The sequence below is a fragment of the Propithecus coquereli genome, unplaced genomic scaffold (genome assembly GCF_000956105.1).
Source record: "Propithecus coquereli isolate 6110/MARCELLA unplaced genomic scaffold, Pcoq_1.0 Scaffold1, whole genome shotgun sequence".
Classification (NCBI taxonomy): Eukaryota; Metazoa; Chordata; class Mammalia; order Primates; family Indriidae; genus Propithecus; species Propithecus coquereli.
This window is the reverse complement of record NW_012133857.1, coordinates 3,406,834-3,419,056: the sequence shown is the minus strand read 5'-3', so window position 1 is coordinate 3,419,056 and position 12,223 is coordinate 3,406,834. Positions and strand designations below refer to the sequence as shown.

At 39.5% G+C, this 12,223-nt stretch overlaps 1 protein-coding gene across 6 annotated transcripts in view; it reads right to left on the bottom strand.

Annotated features, from left to right (window-relative positions):
* Window positions 1-8,338, bottom strand: part of MOBP (myelin-associated oligodendrocyte basic protein) — a 43,068-nt gene extending 34,730 nt beyond the window's left edge. For 3 of the 6 annotated variants that reach the window (XM_012644317.1, XM_012644025.1, XM_012643889.1), the window contains exons 1-2: window positions 8,204-8,338; window positions 3,062-3,065 (exon numbers count right to left, since the gene is read on the bottom strand). The gene's annotated coding sequence lies outside the window, so the exon portion shown is untranslated. The remainder of the gene's footprint in view (window positions 1-3,061; window positions 3,066-8,203) is intronic. The other 3 variants (XM_012644099.1, XM_012644175.1, XM_012643961.1) reach the window with 2 other exon arrangements.
* Window positions 8,339-12,223: the final 3,885 nt, after the last annotated feature.

Sequence of the window (12,223 nt, the reverse complement as noted above, 5' to 3'; positions counted from 1 at the left end):
CATAAACCAGTAACATAGTTGTTTATTATCATTATTCAGCATAATCTTATGGGACCACTGCTGGTCATTGACCAAAATGTCATTATTTCGTACATGAATGTATATAATTTCTCTCAGATACTTGGCCAAATCCAAAGCTGCGCAATTGCAGGAAGAGACTGTGGCAAGCCCAGGAAGTAACATCTGCTAAGTGGTTGATAACCAAGCAGAAATATCAGAGTTCACACATTACCGGGGAAACATTGTAAGAACTTAATGAACACCTCAAGCTTTCAGTTAAGACCCTAGAAAGATCTCATCCTAGGGCAGGGACCACGTCCTAGGAGTAAGGGCAAAGATAAAATAGGTCTGTCCTAACAGGGCCTGAAACTAAGGCTTGACAGGATCAAAGTGATTCTCTAATAATTTAACATAACCCAGAATCTCTGCAATCTATTATCCACAATGTCCAGCACACAATAAAGGCTACTGAAGGCACAGAAAAAGGATACTGAAATTCAACAGAAAAAATGATCAATTGAAGCAGACCCAGAAATTATCATTATTGATATGCTAATGAAAGCAGAGAAAAGATGAACAATATATGACAAGATGTGGCTTTTCAACAAGGAATAAGAAATTTTTTAAAAAATCAATCAAGATGTGGGGAAGAAAAGGGAATCCAAGATGGAAGGTAGACTGTGATGAATGAATCTGACCATAATAAACAAATGAAATAAAATTAATCATATAACCACACTGAAGGGAATGGGTAAAAAGGAGATGGTTGAAGTAACTTTGGAAAATAGTGTGGATAATCCTACAATAGTAGGATGGAGCAAACATGTAAATATATTATAGGCAATGAGAATCAGATTTCTTATTATCAAAAAATGAAGCTATAGATGAGGAAAGGAGGAAGGCTAGAATGAATATTTTGGTGCTGAATTGGAGTCACAGATACAGAAATAAATATAGATGCGCGCGTATATAAGTTAGTATCCACAAATATATTTCCTAGCTCTGTCCACTGAGAGGGCTTAGAAAAAGTGACACTCCGGCAGCAAACAATACATGTAATATCCAGATTTTGGTTTCTAACTACCATCTGAGTATACCAGGCTGTACTAGTAAGGTATCTGATAAAACGATATGGTTCATTGAAGAACCGTAGTTCATTGAAGAACCATGGTTGATTTGAGGCTGAGACAGAGAAAATACCAGTTGATCCTGGAGCAAATTGTAATGTCAAAAAGTGCTCAGAGAGGATGACGACATATCAAAGGGCACAGGAGCCAATGTGAAAGAGCTCCCAATGTCCAAAGCCATTTGAGCAAGAAAATAAATACGAATTATACTGGATTATAAACCAAGGAATAAAATAAATATCATTGGGTCTCTGCAGATATAAATAAATAACTGAATAAATAAATAAATTAGGGTAGAAGAGATATTCTTCCTTAAAGAATAATTCCAATTGATAAACGTAGAAGCAATGAAGGAAACAAAAAATTTCTATTAGAACAATACAATAATAATTTTTACAAGCAACATTCACTAATGGATGCCAAAATTCATAGGTGAAAGTTTAAGGACAAACAGGACATTTGCATAGTCTCAAAATATGCCCCCAAAGAAATATGTATTAATTAAAAAGAAAAAGTGGTAACTTTATAGTGGAGAAATGTGAAAAATACCACGTGAACCAAATGATGAAAGTTAACATCAGTAAAAACAAGACAGATCATCATCATTTACTCTTTGATATGAGAAGGGCCCATCATCTCTATGTAATTCTTTTCAATAATACATAACCTGAACATAATCATGAGAAGATAGCAGAAAAATCCAAACTGAAGGACACTTTATAAGTAACTGAGCATTATTTTTCAAAAGTATCAAGGTCAGGAAAGAAAAGGAAAGACTGAGGAACTGTCTCAGATTAGAGAAAATTAAGAAGACTTGATCACTAAACGCAGTGTGGGATCCTGGATTAGATCCTGACACAGGAAAAGGACATTAGTGGTAAAACATGTGAAATATGAATAAAATCTGTAGTTAATTAATAATGTGTCAAGGTTAATTTATTAGTTTTATTAGTTGAACTACACAGTTATGAAACATGTTAAGTTAAAGGAGGCTGGGTGAAGGGTATACTGCATGTACTCTGGAAGACAGCAATATTGGCCCCAAGAAGATGAAAAGTGATTCTTGAGGGGGGAAAAAAATCTTACTCTTTTTATGTGCAAAGCGCACCTATATGTGCAATACATAAGCAGATATACAGTATATTTGTAGTATTAAAATTTCATGGAGGGGGAGAAACAATTAGGGAAAAATGGCTACTCAAGGGGATGATCTATATAATTTAGGTGATACATATACTGTCATGAGCCGCATAACGACATTTCAGTCAATGACAGACTGCTTATGTGATCCCAAAAGATTATAATACCATATTTTTACTGTACCTTTTCTATGTTTCAATATGTTTAGGTACACAAACACTTACCATTGTGTTACAATTGCCTACAGTTTTCGTACAATAACATGCTGTAGAAGTCTGTAGCCTAGGCACAATAGGCTATTGCATACAGCCTAGATGTGCAGTAGGCTATACCAGCTAGGTTTGTGTAATAAGTACACTCTGTGATGTTCACACAATGATGAAATTGCCTAATGGTGTATTTCTCAGAATGTATCCGTACAGCTAAGCAACAGGACTATAATTTGAATCTGTGTTTTGCTTAAATTAGTGCCATCCATGTTTTCATTACAATAACTTATCTAAGCCATGGAGTTTCAGTGATTGAAGTAGGAACTCCCAAATCCCTTGTTTGGAGGATACAGAAAACCAGTCAAGTCAGGAAAAATGAAGCTAAAAAAGGTATTTAGCTCCTGGCTCTCTGTGCTTCAGCCATATTTAATTGTATCAATGCATTATGGTTTCTCCTGCCTTGGACATTTGCTCTGTTAATAACGTTCCTTTTTCCAGAAATATCCTCCCCAGCTTGCTTTACTTGTGTAATGCCTGCTTAAGAATACAAGATTGCAACTCAAATATGCCTCCCTCAGAAAAAACTTTCCTGGCCACTTAATCTAGATTAACTATCAAGCATCCTTATTAGACAATCTTATAGCACCCTATGCTTTTTCTCCTTTGCTTTTATGGAGTACAGTGTGGTGTTTTAATACATGTATTCAATGTGAAATGATCTTATATTCTGTATTCTTGATGCTCTGTCATTTGGGGCCTTGCTGATCCTAGACAGACTTCCCCTCTCAGGGCTAGTTAATTCCTAGAGATAGCAAATAACTCCCCTGTGAGCTCACCTTTCCTATGCAAACCAACCAATCAGGAGCTCAAACTCAGCAATTACCTTCTTTATTGAGCTCCTACAGGTTGAACCACTGTTCCTCTGTCCTACTCACCCCAGGGCCAGATAGCAGACAACTTGGACAGCCTGTACACCTCAGAGCCCACTGAAATTGTTCCAACTAACCGATCCTAAACCTGCCTGGCCTACTTACCCCACATAACTTATTCTTCCCAGCAAAACCACAGGACAGGCCCTCACCCACGCCTTCCCCTCCCTCCTGCTCACTCCTAACCACAGAACCTGGTGCTTCCACATGTGACCATGGGGCCCTTCCCCATGTTCCCCCTCCTGTTGGGAACTGTGAGTGAAAAACTATTTTTTAATGACAATCATCTCCTGATCTGTTGGCCTCACCAAACCTGAATAAAAACAAAATCCCACGTACATTTTAAAACAGGCTAGCTCCTTAACTACCCAGAGCACAGCTGACACTAGGTTTTCAACCTAATGCTTTCAGGGTAACAGAAGCAACAGAAGTCACTCCTGGGGTCCACATAATGGGACCTATTCCCAGGGTCCCAGCCTAGCCCAGCAGACTGCCAGGTTATGGGAAGCAGCTTAACCCCATCCACGAGACTCTCCTGGCCTTCCAAGTCTTCCATGTCCTGGCTCCCAATTCTTTTGTGCGAGTGTGAGAAGTGAGTCCTCATTTTCCACCCTAGGATAGTCCTCATATTCCTTTAGGCAGAAAACATTTTATCAAACTACAGGGTGACTTCCATGCCCCAGATAAGGCAGTCATAATAACTAACTCTACATTTTCCCGGTAGCTGAGTTCCTCAACATTAAATAGCACCATAAGCAGAACCCCAAAGTTTTAACCTAGTTCCATATTCGGGGGTGCAGGGAGGGAACAACTGCATTTATCTACCTCATCCAGGGAACAGTCCTGTTACAGCCACAGTATATTCACTGTACTGCAAAGATCATGTAATAGGTTAACCAACTGCCCCACATTCAGATTTTTGATGACTTCCATGTTTTCTCTGAGAAACAATGGATGCTTTATATTTGCAAATCTAAGCAATACATTTTACTAATTTTTCCAAAATAAAGGAAGTCTGCTGGGAAGTCAGTCTCCATCTCCAGAAAGATAAAACTGCCAGCCACTTCCAAACAGACGTTGTCCCACTCACAAAGAGAAGGAAAGTTCTGTCTCTACCAGACACCCTGCTGTAAAACTGTCTCAAGGGTAGAGAGTTGAAGTTAACCTTGGTGATTCTGAGGAAACCACCACAAAGGTTCTCTATGGTGGTTATAGAAAACCGCATTGGACTTGAAGACTCCAGAACCCCTCATCCATCTGAATGCAAACATTCTGTGGACAAGTGAGCTCCTTTCTGCTGTTGCAGAGGGGCTGGATCTATTAACTGAGTCATACTTGTGTATACCTGTTGCTTTTTTAGAGAGCTATGGTGTATATATTTCAATTCAGGTTAGATCCCTTCTATGTGTAATTACTAGCTGTCTGGGTGTTTTCCACTGGGCAGTTGTAGCAGGTGGAGCTGGGAAAGGGATTAGAATGGTGATGTCCCAGGGTTGGCAGAGACTGAAACACCCAGAGGAGCTGGAGTTAGTCCATTGTGTCACAGTGTGATTGAATTGTTATAGTAGATGGGACAGCCCAGTGGCCTTCAAAGCAAAGTACACATACCCTACAGAGGGGTCCCAAGATGGTTCACTGGGATAAGGAAGATGGGGTATGAGACTTTCTTTTTACATTTATTGTTATCTAAAAAGATAAAAACAAAATCGTTACATTTAACATATAATGCATGTATTGATCCTGCCGCCCTCACTTTCCCTGATGGATGGCTGGGTGCCCTCACTTATCCCTTTGCTCTCAGGATGCCATAAATTATTGCAGACTGTGCCTGATGAGTGGATTTGTTGATTATATCATCTGGTTTTAGCTGAACTTATTTTTACATAAGGAACTAATGTATGACTTAAGACTTTAAGATCATACTAAGGGCTGGGTGCAGTGGCTCACACCTATAATCCTAGTACTATGGGAGGGCAAGGTGGTAGGATAGCTTAAGGCCAGGAGTTCAAGACCAGCCTGGGCAACAGAGCAAGACCCCATCTCTACAAAAAAATAAACTAGCCAGGCATGATGGCACATGCCTGTAGTCCCAGCTACTCAGGAGGCTGAGGCAAGAGATTCCTTGAACCCAGGAGTTCAAGACTGCAATGAACTATGATCACACCACTGCACTCCAGCCTGGGCAACAGAGCAAGACACTGTCTCAAAAAAAAAAAAAAAAAGAAGAAGAAGAAGAAGATCATACTAATAATAATATAAGCCCAAATTAATTTTTTAAGTGGCAGAGCTCACTCTACCCCTACTACTAGAAAGATCTTTTTGCTAGATTAACAAAGAGGAAGAAAAACAAGGACAATCTAAGTATATTTGATATATTGAACTCAATTGCTTTTACTAAAAATACTCTACTACTGATAGTTTTAGTGAGAACAAATAATTTTTGTACTGTTAATAAGTAAAAATTATTTTTAAGTATTGTTTAGTTCATCTTCAGTCCATCTTTTTAATTTCAATTTTTGTAATTTCAAGGTGTATAATATATTAGTAAAAAAGGATGATGCATGTTATCCACAAAAAATCAGTAGGCCTGTGTCATAGTTTGCGTTCTGGGCTCTGCCATTCACTAGCTATGTGTAATTGTGGGCTAGTCTCCATATCTCAATTTGCTCATCTGTAAAATGTAGATAATAGTTCCTCCTCACAGATTTTGTTGAGAAGATTTGTTTTAAGAATGCCTGGTACAGCTTAAGAATCTCAGAATTTTTCTGGGAGGCCAAGACAGGAGGATCCCTTGAGATCAGGAGTTTGAGACCAGCCTGAGCAACAGTGAGACCCCATTTCTACTAAAAGTAGAAAAAATTAGCCTGGCATGGTGGCACATGCCTATAGTCCCAGCTACTTGGGAGGCTGAGGCAGGAGGATCGCTTGAGCCCAGGAGTTTGAGATTGCTGTGAGCTAAGCTGACACCATGGCACTCTAGCCCAGGCAACAGAGCAAGATTCTGTCTCAAAAAAAAAAAAAAGAATCTCAGAGTTTTGATTCCCATCCCCGTAAGAGGAGAGTTCTATGCTGGGATGTGGGTGCTGGAACACACAGGAAACATTTTCGATCGGGAGCCTTTTCATAACATTGCCAAAGGTACGCCTCCTCCAGCAGTGCAGACATCCCTGCCAACTACAAAAGGACGCCAGCGAGCCTGGAGCAGCTACCCAGGGCAACTCTTTATTGAACTGTATCTGCTTTCAGCAGATGATTGCATTTAGAAAGAAATTATTACATTTATGGAACGAACAGTCATAAAGCAGTAGACATGAATCCAACACACACAAAGAATCTAAATTAAATATCTCACTCTAAGCCTATCAAGTTCATGTACATATCACTATAATTGCCATTTGTAATCCAAGGGCACCACTTATATACACTTTTGGTGATTGCTTGGGAATTATCTTTAAAGCCTTAGATTTTTAAATTTTTCATAGTTTTGTATGCAAAGATTCTAGATACTCATTTAAAATCCCTCGTAGCTATTAGATAATCAGATTCAAGTATGAATTTGGAGATGCATGGTCTAAAATGCAAACATACTCCTTCAAAAACTGCATAATCTGTACCTAATCATGAGAAAACTTCAGACCAAACCCATTCTGAGGGACATTTAACAAAATAACTGATCTATACCTTTCAAAACTGTCAAGGTCATAGAAGACAATGGCTGTCTCAGGTATGGTTCTGGATTAAAGGTGATTAAAGAGACAGGAAAAATAAAGATAATACATGATTCTAGATTGGTTCCTGGGACAACTGATGAAATCTAGATAGCTCTAGATTAAATAATAGTATTTTCTCAAAGTTAATTTTCTAATTTTAATGATATGTGCAATTTAACCTCAAATGACTCAGAAAAATATAATATGTATGTACATGTAGATACAGAAAGAGAAAGTGAATGATAAATGCAGTAAAACATTAACATTTGCATAACCTGGGTGCATCTGTAATTTTTTGTACTGTTTGCAACTATTCTGTAAATTTGAAACAAATTTTGAAATCCACTCATCAAGTCCCTGCTATTCTAAATAATCACAAAACAGCATATCTGCACACCCAGGAGCAGTTTGTTTCCTGCCTCCCTATTTTTTAAACAAATCATTAAAAATCCTTTTCCCCATTTCCCCCCTAATACTCTAGCCAAGTTTATTGCTTTATTTCCCTGACACATAATTTCCTTTTTCTGTCAACCACAGAACTGAAAATTCCCTGTGATTTTTAAGAGCTTCTGTATCAGACAAAGCATTAATGTCTTTCCATGCAAGGTTGCTAGTCTACAGGGAGCAGAATTCTAAGAAGATCTGGGCTTGGTTGTTCATTAGTATCCAACACACATAAATCTAACTGTGTGAGGGAAGCAGTTGTTCCTAGATAAGAAGAAAAACTCATTTTTAAATCATAACAAAGAGTAAAAGAAGAAATGGGGAAGGAGGGGAAGAAGCCTATAGCACCATTGATCCAGCTCCAGGAACACAGAGCTTTGAACCTGAGGGAATCTGAGTCAGGGTTCAGAGCCTCTCCTCAGGCTCAGACAACTCCCAAACTTAGCAGGAGGGCCATCTGCCCACATCAGAATAAACTTGGTGTCCTCTGTTCTTGTTTTCGCCATCATTTTATGTCCTGTCAATCTTGACTGCTGTTACAGCAAGTTTTCCCTGGGATATAATGAAATGTCCCTTACATACATGTACACTTGCCACTTGAAGTACAAAATGGAGCAAAACAAAAACCAGCGGAATCGTCTTACCTTCAAATAGCAGTTGTTGTGTGAAACAGGTTCCACGTCTGTACCAGGTCCCTGAGGGGTTGAGGCTAGCTCAATGCATGCAGAATATATAGGGAGAGATTATAGACCTGGGTTTTCATTACACAAGGTGTTTTTGATGGGTGCTCAGCCAAGATCCACTTAAAAACAAAAGCTGCACAAAGACTACAAAAAGGCCACACAAAGTTTAAACAAAAGGCTAAAGAAAGACCAAACAAAAGCCAAAGAAAGTTTAAACAAAGAGTGAAACAAAGACAAAACAAAGGCCAAACAAAGACAGAAACAAAGACCAAAACAAAGAGCAAAAGAAAATCTAAACAAAAGCTAAGCTAAGCTACAACCATATCTCACACACACACACACCGTATCTACTCTATAGCCCCTCCCCCACACCCACATTTTCCAGCCCCCACCTCCCACATCCCACAAAATCGACACCCATGTGCAACCTCGCTCTCACCAAGGCTCATTCCACACCAACTCCACATCAAACCACATGCTAGGTCCAACCATACCACATGCCAGCTCGCCCCACCAAGCCGCACCCCTTCCACAGACACACCAGGCCATCGTGGTAACCATCCCACCCCGGCACACCACACCTCACCCCACACATCACAAGCCATACCCACAAGCCATGAACAGAGTTGGAGTTGCAGTGACAAATTCCTATCTTGAGGCTCCTGTTTGCATACTCCATGCAGATTAAATACCCATCTACGCTTCCCTCCCTAAAACACCCACGTACACACACACCCCAAGATTAACATTCACACATGCATGCCCTTGCACACTTAATTTAACATGACTCTAATCCAGTCTAGTTAAAACTAAGATTGAAGTTTCCATGACAATTACTCTGTTCACTCAAATTTATGAAAACTTTCATAAATCATTTCTCATGGTGGATGGTTGAACCTCATTTAATTAACATGGTAATACTGGCTTCAGTCTTAGACATTGGCATTTTCTTATTATTCTCCTAAATTCTGGGAGTCACATTATTGGGTCCCATAACTCTGTGTTCTGTTAAACGTCATGAGTATTATAATTCTTTTCTTCCGCTAAATTTTATTTTATTTTATATATGTAGAACTACCCCCTAATGAGTTGAAAGATAAAAGGATACTTTTGAAGCCAATTCAACCAACAGCAGCCTTGCCTCTTGAATTCCCAGAGCATCTTGCATGATGATGAAATATAAATGTCAACATTATCACCAGGTTTCCTTTCAGGCCCTTTTCTCAGTATAGGCAATAAGAATCAGCTCATGCCTATAGTCCCAGCTACTCGGGAGACTGAGGCAGGAGGATTGCTTGAGCGACCAGGAGTTTGAAGTTGCAGTGAGCTATGATGACACCACTGCACTCTAGCCCAGGTAACAGAGCAAGACTTTATCTCAAAAACAAACAAACAAAAAGAATCAGCCAGGGAAGCTTGAAGAGTCTCCAATGAGACTGCAAACATTCAATGTAAATCTCATCATACATTAACTTCATAGTTAATTGAACATCCTTTCTCTGAGCAATGAGTTATAAACCTTTGCTGGTTTATTCACTCCTCCTGTGAGGCCAGTGTTTTGCTTGTGTTGCAGCGACTGTGAATGAGGGCTGAGGACGGTAAGGTTGTTCAGAGCATAGGTTCTAGAGTCCCTGACACTGGGATAATCGCAGGACCCGCCCCATAGGATTGGAGTGAGGACTGTCAGTTAAGATGTGCACACTGGTTAAAACAGCACCTGGCACACAGAGTCCTGCATCAATGTCAGCTCTTCCGGTCCTGGCCCTAAAGAAGCTTATAAACAGGGGTGAGTGGCATTTGCAAGGATTTGCTTCCTAGTCACAAAACAACTGGAGACTAATTCAGGCTATTTAAACAACACAAGATTGAGTGAGTAGATTATAAAGATCCATCTTTACTAAAGGACCCCTCTGCTTCTCGAACCTTCCCAACAAAGATCCTTAATGACAAATTTTTGTGCAGTCCCATCTTTGATCTTCTACTCCATAATACATGCAGTGATAGACAATTCACGCAACCAAAGTGTGGAGGTTTCGCCATCTCTTTTTATTCCTATTTAAACATGGGTGTTTGTCTTTCCTGTGGTGGCACTTTCACTCCCAGAAGACTGCCGGGGAGGTGGCATCTGAGTCAGTGTCATTCCCCTTAAAGTGTTTCACACAGGGCAAGACCTCCCAGGACTCCAAGTGGGCTCACAGTCAAAGTTAAGTGACTGGCTAACATCATAGAGGATTTCCCCACAGAAACTTTGGCTACAACTGACAATCCCCACATGTTACATTTTGAATTGTGTCCCACCCTCTCCCTCCGTCCCCCAAATTCCTATGTTGAAGTCCTAACCCCCACTACCTCAGAATTTCATCTTATTTGAAGACAGAGTCTTTACAAAGGTAACCAAGTTAAAATGAAGTCATTGGGTGGGCCCTAATGCACATGACTGGTGTCCTTGTACAAAGGGGAAAATTGGACACAAAGACACACTTAGAGGAAAGACAATGTGGACACGCAGGGAGAAGATGGCCATCCACAAACCAAGGAGGGAGGCCTGGACCAGATTCTTCTCACAGCCCTCGCAGGAAACCAATCCTGCCCACACCTTCACCTCAGCCTTCAAGCTTCAAGAACTGTGAGACAATACATGTCTGTTGTCTAAGCCCCCAGTTTGTGGCACTTCGTCTTGGCAGTCCTAGCAAACTAATACACCACAGTGCCAGTAAGTACCATGTTAATTAGCTTTTACATTTATCAAAATAACACTTGTGCAAAGTTATAACAGAATTAAAAGGCTTATGTTGAAAAACAATAGCCTCCTGTGCCATTTCACGCAGCTCCACCGTCCCACCCCCCAGAGGCCACTGCACTTTTCTTCTTAGCTATTTTCTCTCTATATTTTCATATTGCTAAATAATTCACAGGAACAGCCACTTACACACTCATTTATGGCGGGCTCCTGGCTTCCTTTGGAGGGTATAGTTTTCTTACATTCTACTTTTTCCTCTCCCTTTTCTTCACCTACTAATGTAGTTAGAATAGTCAGTACTAATATTATTATACATACGTAAATGTTATTTCCTACAGAACCTTGTAATGAACTATGATTGCTTCCTTTGTCTGTACAGTTTTCTTTTTCCTGGTTTTAATAATTGTTTTGTTTTTGCTTTTATTTAATCTGCTTAGTTTTTTATTTGCTTATCACTCATTTTTTGTAAGTACTCCAACAGTTCTGTCAAATATCTATTAATGATTTTTAAGCACTCTAATACATTGAATAATCTTTATGTCCATCGCCTTCTGTGATCCTCTGCGCTCTTGCTCTGGTTTTATACTGATTGCTCTCTGGGTCTTCCCTCCTGTGCTCTCCTCTGATGGATCACCTTGTCCTGCATCTCAAGCCATCCTCATCTTTGGTTCATGCCTCATTTTCCTGAAACACACCCTCCAATACCTTTCTTAGAAAGGGTATATAGAGAGGGAATTTTTTCAATGCTTGCATACATGAAAACTCCTTTATTCTACCCTCACACTTGATTGCCTGTTTGTGTATGGAATTCTAGGTTGAGAATGATTTTCCCTCAGAAAAACAATGTGGATGCATTGTTTCTCTATATTTTTTCCTCCAGAATTCTCTATATTTTTTGTCTAGAACTTTTTGAGAAGTTCTAGACTTTTCAGATTTCCATTTCTTTGCCTATGATTTTTTTTTTTCTGAACCTCTGGAAATGTTCAAGATTTTATTTTAACCCTGTTTCAAAACTTCACCACCTTACAACTCAATGTGAGTCTTTTTTCATCCCCACTTGGTGGACCTCTTTTCATCTGGAAATTCGTAACATTCCATTCCGTAAATGTGGTGTTGTTGTTATTATTTTTGTTAATTTGCTCCTTTCCATTTTCTTTCTTCTTTCTGAAATTTCTATAATTTGGCTATTGAACTATCCAAATTGATCTTCTAAATTGTTCCTCATTCTCCCCTTTCCTAGT